Source organism: Piliocolobus tephrosceles, chromosome 12, assembly GCF_002776525.5.
Source record: "Piliocolobus tephrosceles isolate RC106 chromosome 12, ASM277652v3, whole genome shotgun sequence".
NCBI classification, from domain to species: domain Eukaryota; kingdom Metazoa; phylum Chordata; class Mammalia; order Primates; family Cercopithecidae; genus Piliocolobus; species Piliocolobus tephrosceles.
The window spans coordinates 80,787,191-80,814,630 of record NC_045445.1 but is presented as its reverse complement, the minus strand read 5'-3'; the positions used below and the strand labels follow the sequence as shown (position 1 = coordinate 80,814,630).

Here is a 27,440-nt window from a genome sequence, read left to right as displayed (position 1 = left end):
CTGTTTTTTTTTTTTTTTTTTTTTTTTTTTATTGAGACGGAGTCTCGCTCTGTCGCCTGGGCTGGAGTGCAGTGGCCGGCTCACTGCAAGCTCACTCAATCTCAGCTCACTGCAAGCTCCGCCTCCCGGGTTTACGCCATTCTCCTGCCTCAGCCTCCCGAGTAGCTGGGACTACAGGCACCAGCCACCTCGCCCGGCTAGCTTTTTGTATTTTTTAGTAGAGACAGGGTTTCACCGTGTTAGCCAGGATGGTCTCGAACTCCTGACCTCGTGATCCGCCCGTCTCGGCCTCCCAAAGTGCTGGGATTACAGGCTTGAGCCACCGCGCCCGGCCTGAACTGTTTTTAGAAGAGAGATGGCAAAGAGATTTCAGCTTCTTGACAACTCGGATTGATCAGTAGTAGCTGCTTGGGGTACTGTGTTGAGAAACATTCTGAGGCTGTGCCTTGGTTCACAACAGGGAAGTGGGCCATGATCAATTTGCGATGTATCCATAGGGGTACATAGGGTGGGGTCTGAGGGCACGTAGTCATATGTGCCCTACATTTGCTATTCCTGCTTTAGGACATCAAGAGTGACCTCCTAATTACCTAACTAAAGGTCTTCTTTTCAGTTATCACTAATCCTATTTGATCTCTCTCCAGCACATGTCATTACACTATCTTCTCCCTCATAACAACTGCTCTCCCTGTTCCTTCTCAGTCTCCTTCCCTGGATCCTCTTCTTTCATCTGTCTCTGAAATGTAGGTGCCCTTGGGTTATATCCTCAGCCTCTCTTCTCTTTCTTTGCAGGAGTTCGCACCCTCTCTCGGTGTTGTAATCACGCCTACACGGAGATCCTACATCTCTGGGTCCTGTCAGTGTTTGTCATCAGCTTCTGACATGCATTTATAATCATCTGCTGGACATTTCTACCTAGAAAATTTGAATTCTTGGTATTTTGCACAATGTGTTCTAAGTAGAGCTAATTGTAAGTCCTTTCAAAGAGAATGCTCATCATCTTTCCTTTATGTTTACTCAGAAAGTCCCACCATACAATAAGCTCTTCAAGAAAGATTTGTGCTTACGACCCTGAATGGGTTAGTGTGTTTGTGCTTCGTTTAGAGGCAATGGATTTTGTGCGTTCAAAATACCTGAAATAATACCATTCTGAACATGCCTGATTTCATCAAAATACCCGAAATAATGGGTGATGGGCCCAGTAAAAACCCAGACTTCACCACCATGCAATATATGCATATAAGAAGCCTGCACTTGTACCCTCTAAATATGTACAAAAAAAGACTTCCGAAATAATACGGTTTAGGAGATCTCTACCTCTGTGATAGTCCCATTGTTTGATGAGCAATGATTTTTTTTCTCACTACTTTTGAAACAAAGAAAAACATATCTAACTGTGTGCAAGAAGATAGAAAGAGACATAGAGCACTCCCAAGACTGGCATTATCTCTCAGGGGACAGCCCGATAGCAAGCGCTATGCTTTGTGTATTACAGGTTGAATATCCCTTTTTTGAAATACTTGGGTCCAGAAGTATTTTGTATTTTGATTTTTTTTTTTCAGATTTTGGAATATTTGCATTATACGTACTAGTTGGGCATGCCTAATCCAAAAATCCGAAATCTGAAATGTTCCAGTGAGCAATTCCTTTGCATACCATGTTTGTGCTCAAAAAGTTCTGGATTTTGGAGCATTTTGGAGTTCACATTTTCAAATTTGGGATGCTCAACCTATATTTGAAAACAGTCACTGGTTATCTGCTGGGGCAGGATTCAGTGTGGTAGGTGCTGGGGAGATGATGATGACACAGATACACTCTCTAGTCTTGAAGAGCTTACAGTCTAGTAGAGAATGCCGACAAGTACAGGAATAACTATGATGAGAAGAATGTCAGAGGTAAGTCATTTCTCAAGGGAAATTCTGAAGTGGGAATTCTTAATTCTGAGTGTGGGGGCTGAGTAATGAATAAGGCTCCATGGAGGAGATGGGAGGCAGTCAAACTGGCCTTGAAGGATGAGCAAGATTTAAGTAGGAAGGAAGAGAAGGTATGAAATGCACAAGAAGTAGAATGAGGACGATGAAGATATACTGTAAACAAGTCATCAAAAATTAATTTATACAGAAAGAACAGAGTACTGGGTCAAAATCAGCACCAACACAGCTCTGTAAGCAACTTTCTTGTCTGCTTTGAATAATGCATGTTTCTTTTGTGATGGACCACAATAGAATGATGGCCTTGGCAGAGAGGGGCAAAGCCATGGATGGAATTGCTACTCCATCAGAGTAGGATTTATCTCTGATATATCCATCAGAGAGGTTACTTGGGGCAAACTGGAGTTGCACTTGCTCAGCACCTATTGATTCATTTATTCACTCATTCACATGATACCAATGTTTCTTGAGCACTCCTGTGTGCCAAGCTGTGGTCATGAAGAGATGCATGAGACTTGGCCCCTGCCCTCAAGGAGTGAATGGAGAGACAGCTATGCAAATGATCAATTGTAATGCACTGTGGGAAGAACCATAATTGAGGTGCGGACAAGGAGCTCCTGCAGTCCAGAGGGAAGACAAAGCAAAATCCTAGTCAGCCTCTAACTGATTTCCCTGTCTCCCCTGTCTTCCTGAGCTTTCCATCAGAAATTCAGATCTGATCATGCCATTCCCTTGCTTAAAAACCGTGGCTGGCTCCCCACTGACTGCAGGACTGAGTCCCAACTTGAAAGCAGGACATACAAAGGCCTTCACAGTCTGGCTCAGCTGACTTCTCCAGCCTTATCACACACCATGGCCTGGGCTACAGCCCCTAAACTGTAGCCACATTGACCTGAAGTGTCTCTCCCTACTCCTCTTTATCTGGTCAATTCTTCTGTTTCCCTTGAGCCCTTGCTAAATGTTGCCTCTCTACTGTGCCGTTCCCAGCTCCCCCAGATGGAGTAAGTTCCTCCTCTGTGTTCCCACAGCTCACTGCCTCTTGATTCTATCACTTACACATTCTAGTGTAACTGTTTTTGTGCTTGTCTCCTCCACTGGGCAGTGTTCTCCTCAAGGGTGGGAACTGGGCCTTATTCTTTTCTTTGTCCCTAAGATTTGGTATGGGCCTGGCACATAGTAGGCGCTCCACACATCTTTACTGAGTGAATGAATGACTCTGACATGTGGCCAGTCAGGCCTGGTCATTGTCAGCAGCTGGCACTACTTAACATGAGAGATGCATACAAAATGAAGGGCAGCCAGAGTAGCTGAAAAACAGGCGGCTCTAGTGACATCATGACAAAAACAAACCAAAACTGGAGAAGGCTGAGACAACGCTTCCACTCACACTTTAACAAATGACTCTCGCTTCTGAGCAGCCCCTTTTTGTCTGCTCTCCCATTCACTTTCCAAAACCCAGTCATTGAAATGATTCTAATTATTCATGGTCAGTGGCATATCCAGGAAACACTTAGTTTACAAGCAATTAAAATACACTAAAATAGATTTATGTAGGTTGAACCTGATCCTGCTGGTAAGAAGGGAGTAAATGACATAGATCTTGGAGGGGTATTTGCTCTGCAAGGTTGCTCTTTATCATTCTTTATCTACCTTACTAGTTTGGTGCGAACATGGCAAGCATCCAGAGGTATTTCTTAAGGCAAGGGTACTGTGAACATAGTGGGGAGCCCGTTCCACAGTTGTAGACTTGGTGCTTCCTGGCAGCCAGCTGTCCTGTAAATGCGTGAGTGCCACCTCTGCCCAGGCCCACACGGCACAGGGGAAAGGCTGGCTCAGAAGCAGGCAGCATGGAGTAGTAGGAAAGGTCGCCAGCACTGTGATCAGGGGCCTGGTTTCCACCAACACTTAATTCTTCAAGGCTCTGTCACCACATTGGTCAAATGGGGCACAAGTTTCCACCCCACCAACCTTAAAGTGTTGTATATGAGGATCACAGGAAGAAATTTTGTGAAAAGGTCTAGAGGCTAGATAAATGAAGGGGGTTTCATTTTCATTACAAAAACTCCAACTTATGACTGTTGGGCCCCTCCAAGGCTCTAGATGTGGCTAATGCTCACCAACAGATTAGCAAAGGCACACTTAGGCTTGTCCCCTAATAGTTTAAGAGTCCACACAAGGATGATTTATCACCTTGCCTCACTCATACCAACAGCATTTTAATGTCCCTCTAATGAAGAGAGCAGTCGCAGCTAAACAAACACACCATTCAGTTCACAACAGACATGGGCAGCAAATGCCTAGCCCATGGAGTTCAGATGTCCTCAAAGATTTTGTGCCATCCTTTCCCACAGCAGGCTCTGCTTCCTTGAGTTTGACTCTAGGGAAAAAAAGGCCTCCTTTTGCTGCTCCACAAAACCTAGAATAACATATAGCTAAGCCATTCAATGGGCCAGTGTGATTGGCACAAAAAGTAGAATGAACAAAACGAAATGGCATATTTCAGCATAAGCTTTTGAGCTAAATTCAGAGGTACTGCAAAAAAGGCCAAAAGGCTGGCACAAAAGCGGGGCAGAGAAGTAAAGGTCATGGAAAACCAGTCAACCAGAGTGATGGTCCACCTTGAGGTCTGACCTTAAATTATTAAGGCCATGAGACACATTGATGGAAACTCGTTTCCTCTTTATCTGCAAAAGGATCCTGGGTTCCTTCACGCTCTGTCACACCTCCCTGCCTTTCCATTCACCATTCCCTTTGCAGAGAATGCCCAGCTCTCCCTTCTCAGCCTAGACCATTCCTACTCAGCTTTCAAGACTCAGCTCAAATGTAACCTCTTTGAAGTCTTTGCTGACTCCCCAAAGGCAGAGTTCCTCATTCCCTCCCCTGTGTTTCCACAAGGTTTTTTTTTTTTTTTTTTTTTTTTAGACAGAGTCTCACTCTGTCGCCAGGCTGGAGTGCAGTGGTGCGATCTCGGCTCACTGCAACCTCCAACACCCTGGCTCAAGAAATTCTTCTGCCTCAGCCTCCCAAATAGCTGGGATTACAGGCACACACCACCATACCCAGCTAATTTTTGTATTTTTAGTAGAGACAGGGTTTCACCATTTTGGCCAGGATGGTCTCCATCTCCTGAGCTTGTGATCTGCCTACCTCGGCCTTCCAAAGTGCTGGGATTACAGGCATGAGCCACCGCACCTGGCCATCCAAAAGGCCTTTTACAGCCCTCTGGCCCACTCTGGCATCTTTGTTTACATGCTCTCCTTCCCCATGGGGCCGTGAGTGCAGCTCTTAGGAGCAAGAACTACACAGCACAAAGATGCTTTCTTAGCACAACGCAGGGCACAAAGATGGCCCTCACTCAAGGCTGGCTGAATAAATGAGCATTTGAGTAAACATGCACTGAACTCACTTGTTGGATCTGCATAGGACCCAGAGGAAAGTCTCATTAGGCAATGATTTGCTATGTTACACATGCTTCTTCGACACTGGTTTATCTGATTCGTGACGACCTTGGTGCTGGCAAGCTGCAAGAAGTCTGCTGGCAGAGGCAGCCTGACAATGTACCAGTGAGGCAAGGTGTAGGGTGACCTCGTCCAGGCTCTCAGCTTGGTTCGCACAGCACGAAAACACGAGTTGGAAAAGTACTGCTCCCCGCCCCCTCACCCCTCAACTCTCCTGTGCTTGCTTCTCAGGAAGTTGCCCAGCAGCACAGATAGCATCGTTTAGTACATTTGAAAACTGAAAATGCTTCCATTACCAGAGAGGAATGCCTAACGCATGGAGCCTGACCTGGCCAGGGGTCCCACAGAAGCTCTGGCTCAGCATCACAGCTTCTAGTTCTGTTTCCGGTTCTGCTAATGATGAACCCGATGACTTTGGACATATCAGCTCATTTCACATTCCCTGTCATCATATAGGGAGAATAATGAAAATGTTGCATGGAATGAATCAATGAGAAGCTTGACTGAGATCCCCGTGGACGGGGGAAACGGTGGTTGATGCTGGCAGAGCCTTTAGGGTTTTGTCGTTTTGGTTGTTTCTATTGTTTGTTAAGTGCAAATCACTCTGCCTTAAGCCCAGGTGTGCAGTCTATTGAGAGGAAGGGCAGACAGGCAGGCAGGCAGGCATGCACCTCCAAACTGGGCTGCAGCAGAGCCAGTGCAGGTGGCAGTGGACAGGACTGGACGGGATAGGATGGGATGCTCAGATGCAGGCCGGCCAACTGTGCTCCCCAGTAGGGACAGGAGCAACAAGCTCTAAAAGCTGTGCCTACTGGAGCAATTTAGTATTGAAATAAAATAAAACTAATGGCAAAGTCAATCTGACACATCTTTAATGATACACATAATGATTATTGTGCTGTACTGTAATTAGGCATAATGATAAGCGGCTCCTAAGAATGACTGTAATTACGATGACATTTACACAGCTGAACCAAATATTTCTGAGGTCAGCCAGGAAGGAGGTGGGGATTAGGGGTGGTTGGACAGGAGGCAGAGCACAAACTTGGTTGCAAGGCATTTCTCTGGTTCTCCTTGTCTCCCCACTCCACCCCAAGGTGACAGTCCCTCCACCCCTTATTGGGGAACAGAAAAAAGATCTGAGAGGGACCTGGGGCCTGAATGGCTAGTTCCTTTCTCCAGCCAGGGAGAGGCTATCCTGAAGCTCCTAGGGTTAGGGAATCTGGGATGTCCAGAGGGGCTTCAAGCTGATTAGTCCCTACTTTTCCATAAGGCCTGAAATTCTATCAAGTAGCCTTAAACCTAACAAGTATATGCCTAAAGTATGGGCCTTATTTGGAACCTGATTTGAACAAATCCATGTAAGGGATATTTTGGGGACAACTGGGTAAAATTTAACAGAGATTGGTATTAGATGGGTTCTCTAGAGAAACAGAACTAATGGAATATATATATATATATATATATATGAGGGCTTTTTTTTGAGATGAAGTTTCACTCTTTCGCTCAGGTTGGAGTGCAGTGGCACGATCTCGGTTCACTGCAACCTCCCATGTACACACACACACACACACACACACACACACACACATATATATACTTTAACCTAATCTTGACTTATTTCTCCCTTCCTACACCTGACGAATCCACATTCCTTTTTGGGAACATTCTCCAGGTACCACTTCCTCCAGGAAGTGTTCACAGGTCCTTCCTTCTCCTACCTCCACACTATCCCCTGCTCGGGTCTTCTCTGCTTCCATAGCACCCTTGCATAATCTCTACTACAGCACTTATCACTGTGGATTATAAATGTCTTCCCGACTAGACATTGAGCTCTTTCAGGATAGAGAGTATGTCTTTTTTATCTCTATATAGCACAGGGCCTAGAACACAGTAGGGATCCTGTACATGCTTGATAAATACATGAATGAATGGATAGATGAAAGAATGAATATATTCTCTAGCAGAACATCAGAGACTTGGGAAGCATCCTCACCCTAAATCAAACACTGAGGAAGTAGAATTTTTAGTATGCGCTTAGATACCAAAAGGAGAAAGGAGATCTGTATCCTTGGATATGCTTTAAACTCTATGATGATGATGATGATGATGATGATGATAACTGACATTCAACATTTATTGCATAGACTTATGAGCACAACTGTCTGGGTTTTAATTTTAGCTGTACCATTTGCTAGCATGTAATTTTGGGCAAATTACATAATTTTTTTTGTACCTTAGTTTCCTCATCTGGAAAATGAGGATGATAATAATACTATGTATTAAATGAAATAATGTTCTGCAAAGCACTTAGAATACTACCTGTAATGCAGTAAATACTGTATAAGGATTTGCTATTATTTATTACAATGAGTCAGCGACTGTGTTAAATCCTTCAGTTATTCATTTATGTATATTGAGAGCCTGCCAGTTCTAGGCCCTGGAGATGGTGTGCCTTCATGGAGCTTATATTTGACCTAACTCCACCCTCACACAATACAAGGGAGACACTATACATATCCCCAACATATAAAAAAGAAAAGTGAGGCTTAAAGCTATTAAGTGACTTGTCCAAGGTCATAGAGCTCCTAAGTTGAAAATTAGGATTCTAACTCTGATCTGTGTGACTCCAAAACTCATTGCTTTAGACCAGGAGTTGACAAACTATGGCCCATGAGCCAAATCTGTCCCTCTGCCTTTTTTTTTTCCTTGAGATATAATTTACCCTTTTAGAGTGCATTGTTTAGTATATTCACAAGTAGCATATTTACAAAATTGTGCAACCAATATCTAATTCCAGAACATTTTCATCACCCATGAAGGAAACCCCATATCCATTGAGCATTCACTTCTTGTTCCCCTATTACCTGGCAACCAGTAATCTACTTTCTGTCTTTATGGATTTTCATATTCTGGACATTTCATACAAATGGAATAATAAGAATATGTGGCCTTTTATGTCTTTCTTTCACTTAGCATAATGTTTTCAAGGTTCATCCACATTGTAGTAAGTATCAGTAATTTGTTCTTTTCATGGCTGAATTCCATTGTATAGATACACATTTTGTTTATCCATTTATCAGTTGATGGACATTTGGGTTGTTTCCAAGTTTTTGGCTATTATGAATAATGCTGCAATGGAAATCTGTGTATACATTCTTGTGTGAACATATGTGGTTATATACCTAGGAATAAAATTTCTGGGTCGTTTGGTAACTCTATTTAACTTTTTAGGGAACTGCCGTGTTGTTTTCCCAAGTGGCTGCACCATTTTATATTTCCACCAGCAATGTATGAGGGTTCCTATTTCTCTGCATTGTTGCCAACATTTGCTATTATCCATCTTTTTTATTATTGTCATCCTAGTAGGAGTGAAGTGATATTTCATAGTGGTTTGGGATTTGCATTTCCCTAATGACTAATGATGTCAGGCATTTCCTCATATATTTATTGACCAGTTATATATCTTCTTTGGAGAAATGTCTATGTGTATCCTTTGCTCACTTTAAAACTGGGTTATTTTGCTATTTTTTTTTTTGAGACGGAGTCTCGCTCTGTTGCCCAGGCTGGAGTGCAGTGGCCGGATCTCAGCTCACTGCAAGCTCCGCCTCCTGGGTTTACGCCATTCTCCTGCCTCAGCCTCCGGAGTAGCTGGGACTACAGGCGCCCGCCACCTCGCCCGGCTAGTTTTTTTGTATTTTTTAGTAGAGACGGGGTTTCACCGCGTTAGCCAGGATGGTCTTGATCTCCTGACCTTGTGATCCGCCCGTCTCGGCCTCCCAAAGTGCTGGGATTACAGGCTTGAGCCACCGCACCCGGCTATTTTGCTATTATTATTTAGAGATTGGGTTTCACTCTGTCACCCAGGCTGGAGTGCAGTGGTACAATCATAGCTCTCTGCAGCCTCAAACTGCTGGGCTCAAGCAGTCCTCCCGCCTCAGCCTCCCAAGTAGCTAAAACTACAGGTGCACACCGACATGCCTACCTAATTTTTTAAAAAAAGTTTTTGTAGAGATGGGGGTCTTGCTATGTTGCCCAGGCTGGTCTTGAACTCCTGGGCTCAAGTGATCCTCCTGCCTTGGTCTCCCAAAGCACTGGGATTACAGGCATGAGCCACTGCACCTGGCCTGCTAGGTGAGTACTAAGGGTTTTAAAAATGTATTCTGAGGCTGGGTGCCATGTCTCATGTCTGCAATCCCAGCACTTTGGGATGCTGAGGTGGGCGGATCACTTGAGGTCAGGAGTTCAAGACCAACCTGGGCAACATGGTGTAACCCCATCTCTACAAAAAATACAAAAATTATATGGGTGCGGTAGCACATGCCTGTAGTCCCAGCTACTTAGGAGACTGAGGCAGGAGAATCGCTTAAGCCTGGGAGGCGGAGGTTGCAGTGAGCCAAGATCACGTCATTGCACTACAGACTGGGTGATGCGAGTGAAACCTTGTCTCAAAAAAAAAAAAAAAAAAAATGTATTCCAGATACAAGTCCTTTATATATGATTTGCAGATATTTTGATTCACAAATATTTTTTTCCCCATTCTGTGAGTTGTCTTTTACTTTCTTTTCTTGTCTTTTTTTTTTTTTTTTTTTTGGAGACACGGTCTCACTTTGTCACCTGAGCTGGAGGGCAGTGGTGTGATCACAGCTTGCTGCAGCCTTGACCTCCTGGGCTCAAACAGTTCCCATCCCGTCCTCTCCACCTAGTGCCTCCCAGGTAGCTGGGATCACAGGCATGCACCACCACACCCAGCTAATTTTTAAATTTTTTTGTAGAGACAGGGGTCTCATTAAGTTGAACTCCTGGGCTCAAGTGATCCTCCTGCCTTGGCCTCCCAAAGTGCTGGGATTATAGGCGTGAGCCACTGTGCCTAGCTTGTTGTGATTTCTTTACCTGGTTTTGGTATAAAGGTAGAACTGGCCTCATAGTTGGGAAGTTTTATTTGTCAGGGTTCTCCAGAGAGAAAGAACAAATAGGAGATCTCTCTCTCTCTCTCTCTCTCTCTCTCACTCTCTAGATATACATGTAAAAATAAATATCTAGATAAATAAATCTATCATTTATCTATATAAAATAGATTTATTGTGAGGAACTGGCTCATGAAATTATGGAGGCTGAGAAGACTTTTGACCTGTCATCTGCAAAATGGAGTCCAAGGACAGCTGGTTGTATAGCTCTAGTCTGAGTCTGAGGACTTGAGAACCAGGAGAAATGATGGTGTAAGTTCTACTCCAAGTCCAAAGGCCTGAGAACCAGAGGGCTGATGGTGTAAATCCCAGTCCTAGGGCAGGAGAAAACTGAAATCTTAGCTCAAGCCGTCAGTCATTGAGAGATGGGAGGGGAGGAGTGGGGAGGGAAGGGAAGGGAGGGAAGAGAAGGGAAGGGAGGAAGAGAGAGAGATAATTCTTCCTTCACCTTTTTGTTGTATTTAGGCCCTCAACACATTGGATGATGCCAACCCATACTAAGAAGGAAAATCTTCTTGATTTAGTCTCCTAATCCAAATGGTAATCTCTTCTGGAAACACCCTCACACATACAATCAGAAATAATGTTTAGCCAGGTATCTGAGCATTTTTGTGGCCCAATAAAGTTGACAAATAAATTCAACCATTATTGGTATCAATCAGAATTAACTAGTGAAACCATATGTGCCTGGGGTTTTCTTTGTGGGAATTCAAAAAATTATTAATTCAATCTCTTTTACTTGGTTTAGGTCTATTCAGATATTCCATTCCATTTTTTTTTTTCTTGTTAGTTTTGGTATTGTGTGTCTTTCTAGGAATATTTTCATTACATCTAGGTTATAAAATTTGTTGGCACACAGTTGCTCATAGTATTCCTTTATGCTCTTTTTTTTTTTTTTTTTTTTTTTTTTGAGACGAGGTCTCACCATCATGTTGCCCAGGCTAGTCTCGAACTCCTTGGCTCAAGCGATCCTCATGCCTTGGCCTCCCAAAGTTCTGGGATCACAGGTGTGAGACGCTGTGCCTGGCTCTTTATACTCCTTTTTATTTCTCTAAGGTGGGTAGTAATATCTCCACTATCATTCCTGATTTTCATTATTTGAGATATTTTTTTCTTAAGTATACCTGAAGTTTTGTAATTTTGCTCAGCTTTGCCAAGAACCAACTTTTGATTTCACCAAATTTCTCTATTGTTTTTCTATTCTTTATTTCAGTTCTTCTTGCTCTCATTTTTATTTTTAATTTATTTAGTTTTTTGAGACAGAGTTTTGCTCTGTCACCCAGAGCTGGAGTGCAGTGGTGTAATCTCGGCTCACTGCAACCTCCATCTCCAGGGTTCAAGTGATTCTCCTGCCTCAGCCTCCTGAGTAGATGGGACTACAGTAGATGGCACGCCACTAAGCCCAGCTAATTTTTTTATTTTTAGTAGAGACAGGGTTTCACCATGTTGGCCAGGCTGGACTCGAACTCCTGACTTCAGGTGATCCACCCGCCTTGGTCTCCCAAAGTGCTGGGATTACAGGTGTGAGCCATCATGCCCCACCTAATTTTTATTATTTCTTTTCCTCTGCTTGCTTTGGGTTTAGTTTGCTCTTCTCTATTTTCTTAAGATGAAAGATTAAGTTATTAATTTGTAATCTTTCTTACTGTTAAGCAGGGCTTTGCAGTTACAAATTTCCCTCTAAGTACTGCATTCATTGCACTCCATAAGTTTTGGCATGTTTTGTTTTTGTTTTCATTCATCTCAGAGTATTTTCGAACTTCCTCTGTGATTTCTTTTCTTTTATTTATTTATTTTTATTGGGAGGGGTGCACCATTTCTGGAGGTACTGCAATACCAGGTTGATGCATGGAGTGGAGGAAACTGGTTCTCATTCCATCTCCCCGCTCCAGAAATCCATTTAATGTATTGTCCTCAGATAGAGGATGTATCAGTTATTAAACTGATAAGGACAGATACTACACTTGAACTTAGCCAAAAGGCCATGAAGCAACGTGATTTCTTCTTCAACCTGTTTGTATTAGGAGTGTGCTGTTTAATTTCCACATATTTATGAATTCCCCAAATCTCCTTCTTTTATTGATTTCTAATTTCATTCCTTTCCATCTAATTTAATTCTAAAGTACTTTGTATGATTTCAATCCTTTTAAATGTACTGAGACTTGTTTTGTAATCTAACTTATGTTCTGTCCTAGAAAATGTTCCATGTGCACTTGACAAGAATGTATATTCTGCTCTAGTTGGTGTATCATGTTGTCCAAATCTATTTCCTTGTTGATCTTCTCTCTAGCTGTTCTATTTATTATTGAAAATGGGGTATTGACTTCTCCAACTATTATTGTTAAATTTCTTATTTCTCTTTTTCACTTCTTTAGTTTTTGTTGCATATATTTTGGTGCTCTGTAGTTAGGTGACATATATTTATAATTTTATCTATTAGTATAGCCACACCAGCTCTCTTTTGGTTACCGTATGCATGCTATATCTTTTGCCATCCTTTTACTTTCAACCTACGCGTGTTTTTGAATTTAAAGTATTTCTTTTATGAACAACATATAGTTGAATTATGTTTTTAAAATCCATTTGACCAATCTCTAATTTTGAATTGGAGTGTTTAATCATTTACATTTAATATAATTACTGATAAGGCATAGTCTATGTATGCCACATTGCTACTTGTTCTCTATGTCTTAGGCTTTTTTGTTCCTCGATTCATTCCTCCATTACTGCATTCCTTTTTTATTAAAGAGATATCTTCTAGTGTACCATTTTAATTTTCTTGTTAGTTTACATATATAAAAATGTATTATATATATAAATATGTGTATATATATGTATATGTGTGTGTGTATATATATGTATATGTATATGTATATGTATATTTATTTTCTTAGTGGTTGCCTGAGTATTATAATTAACATCTTAACTTTTAACAATACAGTTTGGATTAATATCAACTTAATTTCAATAGTATATGTTATGGTTTGGATATGGTTTGTTCGTCACCACCAAAACTCATTTAAAACTTGATCCCCAATGTGGCAGTGTTGGGAGGTGGGCCTAGTTGGAGTTGTTTGGGTCATGAGAGAAGATTTCTCATGAATGGCTTGGTGCGGTTCTCATGGTAGTGAGTTCTCACTCTGGCAAAACTGGATTAGTTCTTGCAGAAATGGATTAGTTCCTGCAAGAGTGGGTTGTTATAAAGCCAGGGTGCTCCTCAGATTTTGCCTCGTTGCATGTGCCTTCCTACTCTTTGACCTTTTGCCATGTTGTGACACAGGACAAAAGCCCTTACCAGAGGCCAAGTTAATGCCAGCACCATGCTTCTTGAACTTCCTAGCCTCCAGAACCATGAGTTAAATAAACCTCTTTTATTTATAAATTACCCAGCCTGAGGTATTCTGTTATAGCAACACAAAATGGCCTAAGTACATAAACACTTTGTTCCCATATAGCTCCATTTTCATGCCTCTCCTTTGCGTTGTTATTGTCACACAAATTATATCTTCATGCATTGTGCACTTATCAAAGTGGATTTATTGCTTTATGCAGCTGTGTTTTAAATCATATATAGAAGAAAAGAGTTACAAAGAAAAATATATTTGTACTTTGATATTTACTTATGTAGTGAATCTTACCGGTGGTCTTTATTTCTTTATGTGGATTCAAGTTGCTGTCTAGTGTCCTTTCATTTCAGCCTTAAGGATTCCCTTCAGTACTTTTTTTTTTTTTTTTTTGAGATTGGTCTTGTCGCCCAGGCTGGAGTGCAATGGCGCAGTCTCGGATCATTGCAACCTCTACCTCCAGGGTTCAAGCAATTCTCCTGCCTGAGCCTCCTGAGTAGCTGGGATTACGGGCACCCACCACCATTCCTGGCTAATTTTTTATTTTTAGTAGAGACAGGGTTTCGCCATGTTGGCCAGGCTGGTTTTGAACTCCTGACCTCAGGTGATCGGCCCGCCTCGACCTCTCAAAGTGCTGTGATTACAGATATGAGCCACTATGCCCGGTCACCATTTAGTTATTTTTAATATAATTTCTATTTATTGATATTCTTTATTTGGTGAGACATGTCATACATTCCTTTAAATTTTGGTACATATTTAAAATAACTAATTTAAAGTCTTTGTCTAGTAATTCCAATGTTTGGAGATCCTCAGTGACAGTTTATGTTGATTGATATTTTTTCCTATGTACTCACCATTTCTTGTTTCTTTGCATATCTTACAACTTTTGTTAAAAATTGAACATTTAAAATTATATGTGGTAACTCTGGAAAACAAATTCTCCCTCTCCCCAGAGTTTTGTTGTTGTTGCTGCTGGTGTTTATTTGTTTAGTGTTTTTTTTGTTTTTTTGTTTTTTTTTTTTTTGAGACGGAGTCTCACTCTGTCACCCAGGCTGGAGTGCAGTGGCATGATCTCGGCTCACTACAACCTCCGCTTTCTGGGTTCAAGAGATTCTCCTGCCTCAGCCTCCCAAGTAGCTAGGATTACAGGCATGTGCCATGATGCCCGGCTAATTTTCTTTTGTATTTTCAGTGGAGACGGGGTTTCGCCATGTTGGCTAGGCTGGTCTCGAACTCCTGACCTCAAGTGATCCACCTGCCTTGGCCTCTCAAAGTGCTGGGATTACAGCCATGAGCCACCACACCTGGCCTGTTTAGTGGCTTTTCTAAATTAATTCTGCAAAGTCTGGATTCTTTGTCATGTGGGGTCACAGAAGTCTCTGCTTGCTTAGCTTAGTGGTCAGCTAACGATTGTACAGAGATTTGCTTAAATTCATGGAGCCAGTAAGTCTCCCAGTCTTTACCAAGGTGCTCTGTGTGTGTGTTGGGGGCATGCCCTCAACATTCTGCCAGTTAACAACTTTGCCTTAGCACTTCACTTGTACAGAGCTTGAAGTTCAGCCATAGGTGAGAACTTTGGCCTTTCTCAGGTGTTTTCTGAGCATGTGCACAGCCTTGGGAATGCATATCATCCTGTGCATATGCACAGCCTTTTAGATTCCCAGGAATTTGTTGGAACTTTTCTAAGCCCCCTATGGACATCTCATTCCCCAGCAGTTACTTTTAAGCTTTTTGGTTAGCTTAATGTTCGCCACAACTGTTGTCTATTACCATAGGCAGCTGTAAAGTTAATCATTTGTCTCTAATTATTTTTGACAAATACCCCAAGGAAAATGTTTTTCACACTGAGCACGCTCTTGAATCATGCCTAATAAAAAAAGCCTTGCAAGTGGGGTCTTCCAAGGAACCGCTAGACAGGCCAAATATTAATTCTTCAGAAATGAGGCTTGGAAGGAGCTCCAACATTCTACTCCATGTTCTGTTCCCTCTGGTGGCTGCCAGGCTGCTGGTTTTCACCATGATTGTAGGCTGTTGGTTTTCAAGGCTACCATTTCTACCTGTTTTTGTAAATCAAGTTTTATTGGAACACAACCAACACTCACTCATGTACATACTGTCTATGGCTACTTTTGTGTACAATAGCAGAATTGAGTAGCTGGGAGTAGTTGGGACAGAAATCATATGGTCTGAAAAGCGTAAAATATTTATGGCCTAGCCCTTTATTCTAAAAGTTTGCTACTCCTACTCTAGACCAGTGCTGTTTAGTAAAAATATAATGTGAGCCACATATATAATTAAAAATGTTTTGAGTGGCCACATTAAAATTTTTTAAAAAGTGAAATTATTTTTAAGAATGTTTTATTTAACCTAACGTATTCAAAACATTATCAATTTGGCATATAACCAATATAAAATTACTAATAAGATATTTCACATTTTCTTCTAAGTCTTTAAAATCTGGTGTGTACTGAAAATTTACAACACATCTCAATTTGGACTAGCCACATTTCAAATGCTTACTAATCACTAGTGGCTACTGGTTACCATATTGGATAGCATAGCTCTAGATTCTTGGTGCTCAAAATGTGGTACCTGGTTTGGCAACATTATATCACGCAGGAGCTTGCAAGAATGGCACAATCTCAAGCTTCAGCCTGGAGGAACTGAATCGGAATTTGCATTTAACAAGCTCTAGGTAATTCATATGCATATTAAAGTTTGAGAAGTAGAGCTCTATACCATTTTGCTATACTACCTGTCTTTGGGATAAAGACCCAATACACACAGGTATTACTCTAATATAAAATACAACCCTCTGGTTATCATTCTATCATAGATCTTGGTGGAATTGTCTGAAAATGAATTAACTAAGATGACAGTGTGCTAGGTGCTGTGCTAGGCACTGTGGGGTTCGCTGAGCTGAAGAGGACATGGTCTCTTCTTTCAGGGAACTCACAACTGCCCAAGGATGCCCGGAGAATAATACTCTGCATACGAAATCCAATCTTCTGCACTAAAATCCTCTAAACAGCTTTTCCATCTCAAATGTAAATGTGGCAACCAGGCACTGGATTGCTCAAGCAGGCATTCAACTCAAGAGGTTCATGGGACAGAAACAAAACAGTTTCACTCAATTTGAAATTGGCTCACGGCAACGGTCTGAAGCAAACACTCAAGCTTTAGGATATGAACTCAATGGGTCATTCTGAAAGGGTAGCAACCCTGTGTTTGTATAACAGGAAAATTATAACATTCATCATGCTCGGATTCAGGAACTGTGCACTCAAGTCAAGAGGAATCTGACAGTCTGATTTCCAGGTTCCAGTGACTTGGAATAGAAATTCCTATTTAAAGCAAAGAAAATAAGAAATGAGGAAGTGCCAGTCCTTGTTTCTCTGTGTAGGTGTTGACAAGCTATTAAATCATTAGGCTGTCCCTTGCCAGAAGCAGCAGAATAAATCTTGGAAGTTGACAAATGGTCAGCAGCTCTGTGTGTGCCTGCACACTCAGAAGCACACACAAAGGGCACACTGTTTCCCTTGGTTTATCTCCTGGCTGTGTAAATATTTCATCTGACATTTGGATTGGATTCTGAGCTAGTTTCCCACCAAGCTGATGGTTTTTTAATCTGCTTTCATCAGCCTACAATAAACTGTCTAACCTGTCTACACAGTGCAGTATACTCTGCCCACTGGCAAACAGAACAAATGGAACCAGGAGATCCCGACATACTTTTCTCAGATGTCTGAAGACGAGGAATTGCACCCAAGCTCTGCCCAAGCCAGAAACACAAGCTATGAGGCACTTGCCTCATCCTGTTATACCAGCACCCATGAGCCCTTCCTAGACTAGACCAGTGCCAGCAGGAGGTCACAACACATAACTCGGGCCTGCCATCCTATTAAGACAGATCTTTGGCTCAGCACATATATGCCACTGCCAAAGATGAGGGTGGCTGTAATCTCATTCACTCTAGGTTGTATTCATGCTGGCTTCCTTTCAGTTTCAGATGAGTTCCTTCAGTTGTCCAAAATGTAGGAAACGCTGTGATAACCCAAACCACAAATTACTGGCTCAGAAAGCTCCTATGCAGTAATAAAAATAAAGGAAGTACTGATACATGCTACAACATGGACGACCCTTTACAACATTTGGTTAAATGAAAGAAGCCAGTGATAAAAGAGCACATATTGTAGGATTCCATTCATATGAAATATTCAGAATAGCAAATCTATAGAGGCAGAAAGTAGATTGGTTGTTGCCAGGGGGTAGGGGAAGAGGAGATTGATTGCTAGTGAGCATGGGATTTCTTTTAGGGGGAATAATAATGTACCAGAATTAGGTAGTGGTAATGGTTGCATAACTTTGTGAATATACTAAAACCCACCGAATTGCACACTTTAAATGGGTGAATTTTGTGATATGAGAATTACATCTTGCTAAAGCTGTTTAAAAACACTTGAGTTATTAGATGATTTTTCCTTCTCCCCCTAAAAAACTCCCATAGATCAATCTTCTCAGCCTTGTTATTTTGTATTCTACTTATAGGAGAAGGATGCAAAAGAAAGGCATATGAGCTGGTACTAGGAAAGCTACAGGACCAGAAGGGGCTACCCAGTCTACTGCTACGGTCCTCTATCATTCATTCACTTATCCATTCATTGAAAGTCTGCTATGTATTAGGCACTGGGGATACAGCATTAAGAAACTCTCCCCTATTAGGAGCTTATGATAATGATACTTCTAACATTGACCCTGAGACCCCCCGATTCATGAATTGCCTTCTGAATCATCAAAGATTAAAACGTATAATTGCATTAATTGTGCAGTGTTATTTGTATGCCGGTTATTTTGAAATTGGGCATTCATGGATTCATGGATGATACACCTCTCTAAAGGTTTCTAAACTTGAGGTATAAACTATATTGGATAATTTATACTAATAGTAGAGCAAAATATTTAAAGAACAAGGCAGAATACAAACTTACTGTTTCCCCAAGGAAGTTTCCCCAAGATGTTGTAAGCAAGAATTCTTGATAAAAATAGCCAAACCATGTACTTCGAGGTTTCCTTCTTCACAAAGAACTGCTTTTGTGAATCCACAGGCTTTATTAAGAGGTAGCCTTGGCCGGGCACATGGCTCACACCTGTAATCCCAGCATTTTGGGAGGCTGAGGTGGGCGGATCACGAAGTCAGGAGATCGAGACCATCCTGGCTAACACAGTGAAACCCCATCTCTACTAAAAATACAAAAAATTAGCCGGGTATGGTGGCGGGCACCTGTAGTCCCAGCTACTTGGGAGGCTGAGGCAGGAGAATGGTGTGAACCCGGGAGGCGGAGCTTGCAGTGAGCCAAGATCGTGCCACTGCACTCCAGCCAGGGCGACAGAGCGAGACTCTGTCTAAAAACAAACAAACAAACAAACAAACAAACAAACAAACAAATAAATAAATAAAAGAGGTAGCCTTTTTCTCTTTGTCTCAGTGTAAAGACATGTATCTGCTGGTATACTTCTGGCATCAGAATAGGGAAAGCTGGCACAAAGAAACTCAATTGTTCATTTCTTCAAGCAGTGTGTTAGATGGAGAAATATAATAACATTTGATCTTTGGAATCAGGCAGGCCTAAGTTCACATCCTAGCTCACATTTTAAATTCAGGCCTGCATCATCTCTTAACAGCTTCTGAGTTGCTCTTCCTATCTCCAGTCATGTGCCTCTCAAATTCATCCTTTACACAGCAGCCTAAGTAAACTCAAAAATACAAATCGGATCTTGTCACTCCCTTACTCTAAATATTTTAGGGACACCACAACTTTGGCAGGAGGGTCTAAGCTATTGAGCATGACTAATAAAGAGTTGGCCCCGGCTGGGCGCGGTGGCTCAAGCCTGTAATCCCAGCACTTTGGGAGGCCGAGACGGGCGGATCACGAGGTCAGGAGATCGAGACCATCCTGGCTAACACTGTGAAACCCTGTCTCTACTAAAAAATACAAAAAACTAGCCGGGCGAGGTGGCGGGCGCCTGTAGTCCCAGCTACTCGGGAGGCTGAGCCAGGAGAATGGCGGGAACCCGGGAGGCGGAGCTTGCCGTGAGCTGAGATCCGGCCCCTGCACTCCAGCCCGGGCGACAGAGCGAGACTCGGTCTCAAAAAAAAAAAAAAAGAGTTGGCCTCCAAACACCTCTCTAGCTGCATCTCTTACCATTTTCCATCTCTTACCATTTTCCACCTTACAATTTTTACACAATTGTTTGTAGTTGCACACAGACAGAAACCCACATGCACCCACTCTACTCAGGCTGTTATGCTCTCCTGGAATCACTTTCCACCCTTCTGTGCCTGGTTAACTTTTGAATCATTCTTGCATTGGGGTGGGGGGATACAACATAGCTGGTAAGAGGATAGACTCTAGAGCCAGACACCAAGGCAAATAAGGGCCCCAGTTTAGTCTGCCTGCCCTAACTTTGGAAGCTAGATTAAAGGTAGTTGAGGAGATACTGACAATAATTGCAAAAAGTCTGTTACATTCTGGCATAAACTACTTTAAAACCATTGTATTGAAAAAGTTTGAGTAAGTAATATATGTATTTAGTTAAAAATTCCAAAGGCAGAAAAGGATATTTTGTAAGAGATGAAGTCCTTGCTGTGTCCTAGATACCCAGTTCCCTTGCCAGTGTTTTTGTAACTCTTTCAAGAGACAGACAGCATATGTAAGCATAAAAATATCATTTTAATACAATAAGAAAACACATTGTACACAGTGTCCTGTAATTCCCTTTTCATTCAGATACCTTATCTTGGAGATTCTTTCACATGTATTATATGTAGCCAATCTTCTACTGGAAAACATTTACATTGTTTTTCAACTTTTACAAAGCTATTTCTTAGGACTTCTTTTACTATTCTTGCAGAGCTCCTGCTCACCAGAAAGAAAATTCTTTCTTTTTTTAAAAAAAATCTCAGTTGCTTTACTTTCTTTTCCATTAAAAATTGCATTTATTGCAATTTTGTTTTTTATTTACAAAGTTAATACATTTCATTTGTAGGAAACTTGGAAAAGGCTGGGTGCAGTGGCTCATGCCTGTAATCCCAGCACTTTGGGAGGCCGAGGCAGGAGGATCACTTGAGGCCACCAGTTTTAGATCACCTGGGCACCATAGCAAGATCTTGTCTCTACAAAAAATTAAAAAATTAACCAGGCATGGTGGTACATGACTGTAGTCTCATCTGCTTGGGAGACTGAGGCAAGAGGATAACTTGAGCCCAGGAGGTCAAGGCTACAGTGAGTTATGATCACACCACTGCACCCCAACCTGTCTGCAGAGTAAGACCTCATCTCAAAACCAAAACCAAAACCAAAAAACAAGCAAACAAAAAACTTGGAAAATAAAAAAGCACAAAGAAAAAAGATCATTCATATTTCCAATACTGGTTAACATTTTGATGAATGTCTTTCTAGTATTTTTTATATTCACATATCTACACTTTACAAAAGATCTACTCTCAAATTTGAGGGGGAAATATGTGATAAGACATAGTAAAGAAGAATAATAGCTTACCATGTTTTGGTCAGTAGTGTACCTTAAATGCATTATCCCATTTAATCCACACAACAACCCTATGAAATATATACCTTTCTCCTCATTTTACAGGTAGGGAAACTGAGGCACAAAGAATTGCTGAGTCACACAGTTTGGGGAGTAACACAGATGGGATTTGAAGTTAGATATATCAGACCCCAAGTCACACTCTTACTTGCTGTAGTCCACTGCCTCTGCCAGGTCCACAGTGTCTAGTAAAATTGAAAAGGCACAGACCCCATGATCCAGCAATTCCATTTGCAGGTCTGTGTTCTACAGAAACTTGCACATGTGCCCAAGGACCAAGTGTAAGAATGCTCATTGCAGTGGACTGTGGTGGCAAAAAATTAGGACCAATCCAAATGTCCATAAAGATGTGGATGGTTAAATAAAACACAGAATATCCACAGGATGAGATACTATAAAGCGGTTTAATGGCCTGAAATGGATGTATGTGGGCAGATCTTAGAAACAACATTGCATGTTTCTTCACTGAATAAAATGATAAAAGGAGAAAAAATATTGAATGAAAAAAGCAGATTGCAAAACAATATGTACAGTATGGTACTATTTGTCCCAATTAAAAAAAAATCATTGCCTGCAAATTCCACATCTTGTTTCTGATCACGGTGAGAATGAACTGGAAAGATACACATCAAATTCATGACAATGGATGCCCTGGGGGTACTGGGAGAAGAATAGGACTGGGGAGGAAGGACACAGGATATTCAACTTTTATCTATGATTTTTTTTTAAGGATTTAAAGATAAGATAAAATCTTAACACATTTTAATTCTGAATGGTGGGAATAAGTGTGTTTGTTATATTCTCTGTTACTATACTATATTTAAAAAATAGTATCAGCTAATGTCTACAGAGCACTCATGAACCAGGTACAGTTCTAAGCATTTCATGTGGATCAATTCATTAAATCCTAACAAGCATCCTATGAGGCAGGTACTATATTAGCTCCATGACAGATAAGGAACCTAACAGATAAGACACAGGTTAAATAACTTCCCTGCATCACACAGCTAGTAAGTGGTGAAGCTGGACTCCAAACCTGGGTGTATCTGGCTTCAGGAACCCTGCCTTTACCCTGTGCCATTCCACTCTTCTGAACATTCTCAAAATCTAAACAAAACAGCACAAAGTCAAGTCCCTAAATGCTGAGGGAATGCGAAGTGGAGGAATGAACACAACCGTGCAGTTGTTGCCCTGATTGCCACCTTCTCTATTTGCTATATTAGCCTGAGGGCTCTACTCTGGAGCTGAACTAGCTCTAGTTCAGAGTAGAACAGCAGAGACCTCTCTTTCTTGAGGGAATCAAAACCGAAAACTCTACCCTTCCTAAAAAACAAAAGAAAACAAAACGAAATAATAGGCAGAGCACAATGAGCTAGGCCCCACTGGGGATATTACAGGGCACACAATCAATTTAAGCCTGTGTGTGAACTGGAGTTCCCACGGGTTAGCTAAGCCTAGTTCCTTGGCTACAAATGGCTGGGGCAGGGAAAAGCTGGCAGCCATGTAGGGTAGAAAAGTGAGACTTGGAGGAAAGAGGGAAATCCTTCAGCTTCCTCCGGTGGCTGCTCCTCTCCCTGCAGAAGGATGTGCTATCTCGGGCTTAAAGAGTTTAGCAGTAGGAGGAAAGGGAAAGATGGAGGCCAGCAGGGTGGGTTTCTGTAGCTCTCTTCCTGCTGCAGCCTCTGGTTTTAGTAGAGTAATTCCCTCACTCCCTGCTGTCATCATCAAAGCAGCTCCCGGGCTCCAAGTAAATAAGAGACAGGAAAACAGTGGGGTGGCAAGAGAAGTTGTGTAGGGTAGTGGTGAAGAGTTCAGACTTCAGAGCCACCCTGCCTGGGTTTGAATCCTGGCTTTGCTACTTATTCACTTTTCTGTCAACTTGGGCAAGCCATCTATGAAATGGGGATAATAATGGAGTTGTTATCTTGTGAGGATACAGATAAATAATGCATCTAAAGCACTTAAAACAGTGCCAGGCATATAGTAATCACTTCATGAGTGCTTGTTGTACTTCTTCTTTCTGAGTACCTGCTTGTTTCCAGGGACTGTGGTAGTAATTAGGGATGGAGGGGAAGATCAGACAGTTTTTGCCCTTGAATTTAGTATAGCTGAGGAGACAGATGAGCAAATGAATTACAATACAATACAATAAGGTCTCAAGTTACTATGTGTGTCAGATATTATAGGATCGCAGGGAAAGGAGTGATAAACTATGGAGCAGAGGGGTGGCCAGGGAGGACTTCACAGACAGATGACATGGAGATTGGAATTTGAAGGAAGAGTAGGACTTCATCCAGCAGGCAAGCAGGAGGAGAGGCATTCCTAGTAGAAGAAGTACCTTGGTCAAAGGCATAGCTGGAATCAGGGTTTAGGGCAGGAGTAGGGATAGCATAGTGGGAAAAACAGATTAGGGCCCAGTCTAGAAGGATCTTGTGTTCTCCGCTAAGAATTTCAGACCTATGAGTTCTGGGAGGGTGTGTGTGTGTGTTTGAAGCAGGTAGATAACATGACTAAAGTTGAATTGTTAAAAAATAACTGATATGAAGGATGGATTATGAGTGGAAGACTGGAGGGATACCAGTTGAGTTGCACTGATCCCCCAAGTCCCACCCCCAACTCCTCCCTCAGCGTTCCCTTTATCAATCAACCATTTACCCACTTGCCCAAGAAAGAGCCTTGGGGTCTTTGGTAAGCCTTTGCTCTCCTTCACTCCTATATCTACTTCATCAACAAGCCTGGTTGTTCTACCTCCAAAATGCATCTAGAATCTAGAGGACCATAAAGGCCTCCTAACTGGTCTTTCTAGTTCTCTTGGTATCTCTCTGTAATTCTTTGTCTATACAAATGCCAGAGTGATTACACACACACAGACAGACACACACATACACACACATACATTGCTATGGAATGAATTGTGTGTCTTCCTACCCCAATTCACATGTTGAAGCCCTAACCCCTAATGTGGCTGTATTTGGAGCAAGGAAGTAATTAAGGTAAAATAAGGTCATGGTGAAGCGGGTAGCTGATCTGATAAAATTAGTGTCCTTATAAGAAGAGACACCAGAGAGATCTCTTGAGTTTTCTCTCTGCAAACACACCAAGGAAAGGCCATGTGAAAATGTGGCAGGAAGGTGGCTGTCTGCAAATCATGAGGTGCGCCCTCATAAGAAACTGACCATGCTGGTGCCTTGATCTTGGACTTCCAGCCTCCAGAATTGTGAGAAAATAAATTTCTGTTGTTTAAGCCATCAGGTTTATGGTATTTTGTTATGGCTGCCTGAGCTGACTAATACAATTCGTTTTAGCTACATTATTAATACTTGCTTATGCACTGTCTTGTGTAATTTTTCTCTAATTGGCTGTCAGGTGCAGCTTTTGCCTTTCCACTAGTCTATAAGTTCCTAGGAGTCATGGATCATGCCTCTTAAATCACCAGAAGCACCTAAATCAAGTCAGGCACACAGTGGTAGGCAATAAACGCATATGAAAGGAATGGACACAACTGCACAGGGAGACGCGCTGAGTATTCATAGCTAGAAAAGGATACTGAGTTTCTGGAGTTGGTGTTAGCTTTGTCACAGATGTCCTAAGTGTCTGTAAACAAATTAGCATCTTCAGCTGTGTTGTTTCTTCCCTCCATTATGGAGTTTTGGTGAGGCTTAAATATGATCTGGTATTTTCAAAGGCTTTGTGAGGAAGCAGAGAGCCTAGGTTTTTGAGTCAGAAAGATCTGGGTTCAAAATATAGCTTTCTCACTTACTAGCCCTGATAAGAACACTGACCTCATGAGAGGTGCTTTGTACACACAGAAGCGTTCAATCTTCACAGCCACCCTGCAAAGTGGATAATGAGGATCGCCATTTTAGGGATGAGGAAACTGAGTTTCCGAGAGACTGGCGAAATTACTCAAGATTACACTTCTAGTTAAAGGATCAGATCCCCAAATTGCTTGGCTCAAAAGCTCATGTTCTTTTTACCCTGCAACAGGCTCCAAAAGAGAAGAAAGCTTAACCCCTAGGAAGAATGACTTCCTATACTGGATTTAACAAGATCCCATGTTCTAGGGACAAAAGTTCTTGGCTTTCTTTAGGGAGACAGGAAGCTGCCACCCTAATATTTAAGTAATATAAGATTAGTCAGAATCAGATTTTCAAAAGAGAGCATGACCCAAAAGGAGATTATGAGCTATTTTAGCAGGCTGAGGGTACCATGGAGGGCAGGGTAAATTGCCTTATTTTTTATTATTATTTTTAATTGACAATAACTATACATATTTATGGGTACAGTGTGATATTTCTTTTTTCCCTTATTTTTTTAAAATTTTTAATTTTTATGGGTATATAGCATGTACATATATTTACGAAGTACATGAGATATTTTGATACAGGCATACATGTGTAATAATCACATTAGGGTAAATGGCATATCCATCACCTCAAGCATTCATCATGTCTTTGTGTTATGAACATTCCAGTTGTATTCCCTCAGTTGTTCTAAAATGTGCATCAAATCATTGCTGACTATAGTCACCCTGTTGTGCTAATTCGATAGCCAGATCTTATTCACTGCCTCTAACTATATTTTTGTACCCATTAACAGTATGATATTTTGATCCATGCATATAATGTATAATGATCAAATCAGGATAATTAGCATATCCATCACATCAAACATTTATTATATTTCTTCGTATTAGAACATTCAAAATTCACTCTTCTAGCTATTTGAAAATATGTAAGAAATTGTTGTTAATCATAGTCACCCTATAGTGTGTAGCTATTTTATTTACTTCAGGCACACTGAAGCTAGCACTGTGCTTGGCTAAAGGAAGCACTCAATGACTATTTGCGGAATGATAAATTCCCAGTGTAGCTCAGAGGATGAAAGACATCACATTCTGTGGCCTGGTGTAGTGGCCACCAGAAAAATGTAGCTATTAGCTATTAGGCCTGAAAGAGCCAGTCACATAGCTGCCAAGGTTTGGAACTGAAGAAGTATATTTTTAATATGTTTTAGAGTTACAATGAAACAAGATTCCCTGATGGGAATTTTCCCAAAGACTGGATCCAGACACCCAATAAAAGGGTTACAAGTGTACTTGCATATAATTTGCAAATGGTTTATGTCTAACTGCATTCTCTGTCATCTATTCCCTGGGGATTTTCAAGGCAAAAATTTATTGTTACCCTAAAGGTTATTGCATAATTTATAAAAATAATAAAAGTTTATCTTCTCTTCCTTAAAAAACAGAACAGGCAGTACCACATTTCGCTGTCAAGGCTGTTCAGCACAGACAACTCATATCTTTATTATTGCCATAGAAAGTGTTTGATCAATCATATTTAGGCTGTACTATAAAATTTAAAATGTGAGGTGTACCTGTATTAGCCAGTATCACTAAAGTTCCTTGGACGTGAACTCCTATGTCATCAACATGAGGACTGTCCTGTTCAAATGGCACTTCTCTGGATTTCAGTGATATAGAGGCCCTCCATGTAGGAATCTGTGTTACTGAGGACTCAAAGCAAGAGCGGTTTTCCCCACTTCTCAGCAACACAGTTAAGGCCCAGTGGCAGAGTCACTCTTCACAAGAGCAGAGGAGGTTGGGGTGACAGAAAGCAGAACTCTGAATACCCATTCCTAACTCACAGGCAGAAGTTTTGCTTTGTAAGCTGATCCTTGACAGTGCAGTAATTTATAAATGGAAAGAGATAGGGGACTCATCATTCAGTAAGCATTTATTGAGGGCCTGCTATATGTGCAAGGCACTAGATAAAGCATCACAGCTTAATAAGGAGAGCTTTCAAATGTATCAGGCCTTTTCTTGTCATTGCCTTAAAATATCATGTCCTGTATTTAAAAATGGCAATGTAATCATGAGGAAAAAATTCAAACTCAACATTAGTACAACTTATATTTGCCCTCTCAAGTGATGGTAAAAAGAACTCTCTAAATGCTTTAATGAGCTTTTGCACACACTGTTCCCTCTGCTTGGAATTCTCTTCCCCCTCTCCTGTCTGCCTGGTGAAATCCTACCCTCTCTTTAAGAAACAGCTCAAATATCATCTCCTTTGTGAACCCTTCTGACACCTCCTGAGCGAATTAATCATTCCCCCTATACATTCGCAA

General features: G+C 41.4%; 1 protein-coding gene and 1 non-coding gene across 3 annotated transcripts in view; both read right to left on the bottom strand.

The window, feature by feature from the left end:
* Positions 1-27,440, bottom strand: part of HDAC8 (histone deacetylase 8) — a 265,909-nt gene that overhangs the window by 35,513 nt on the left and 202,956 nt on the right. The window lies entirely within an intron of this gene.
* On the bottom strand, positions 12,160-12,350 carry LOC111535888. Its single transcript, XR_002729592.1, has one exon. It is a non-coding gene; the product is annotated as a U2 spliceosomal RNA (small nuclear RNA).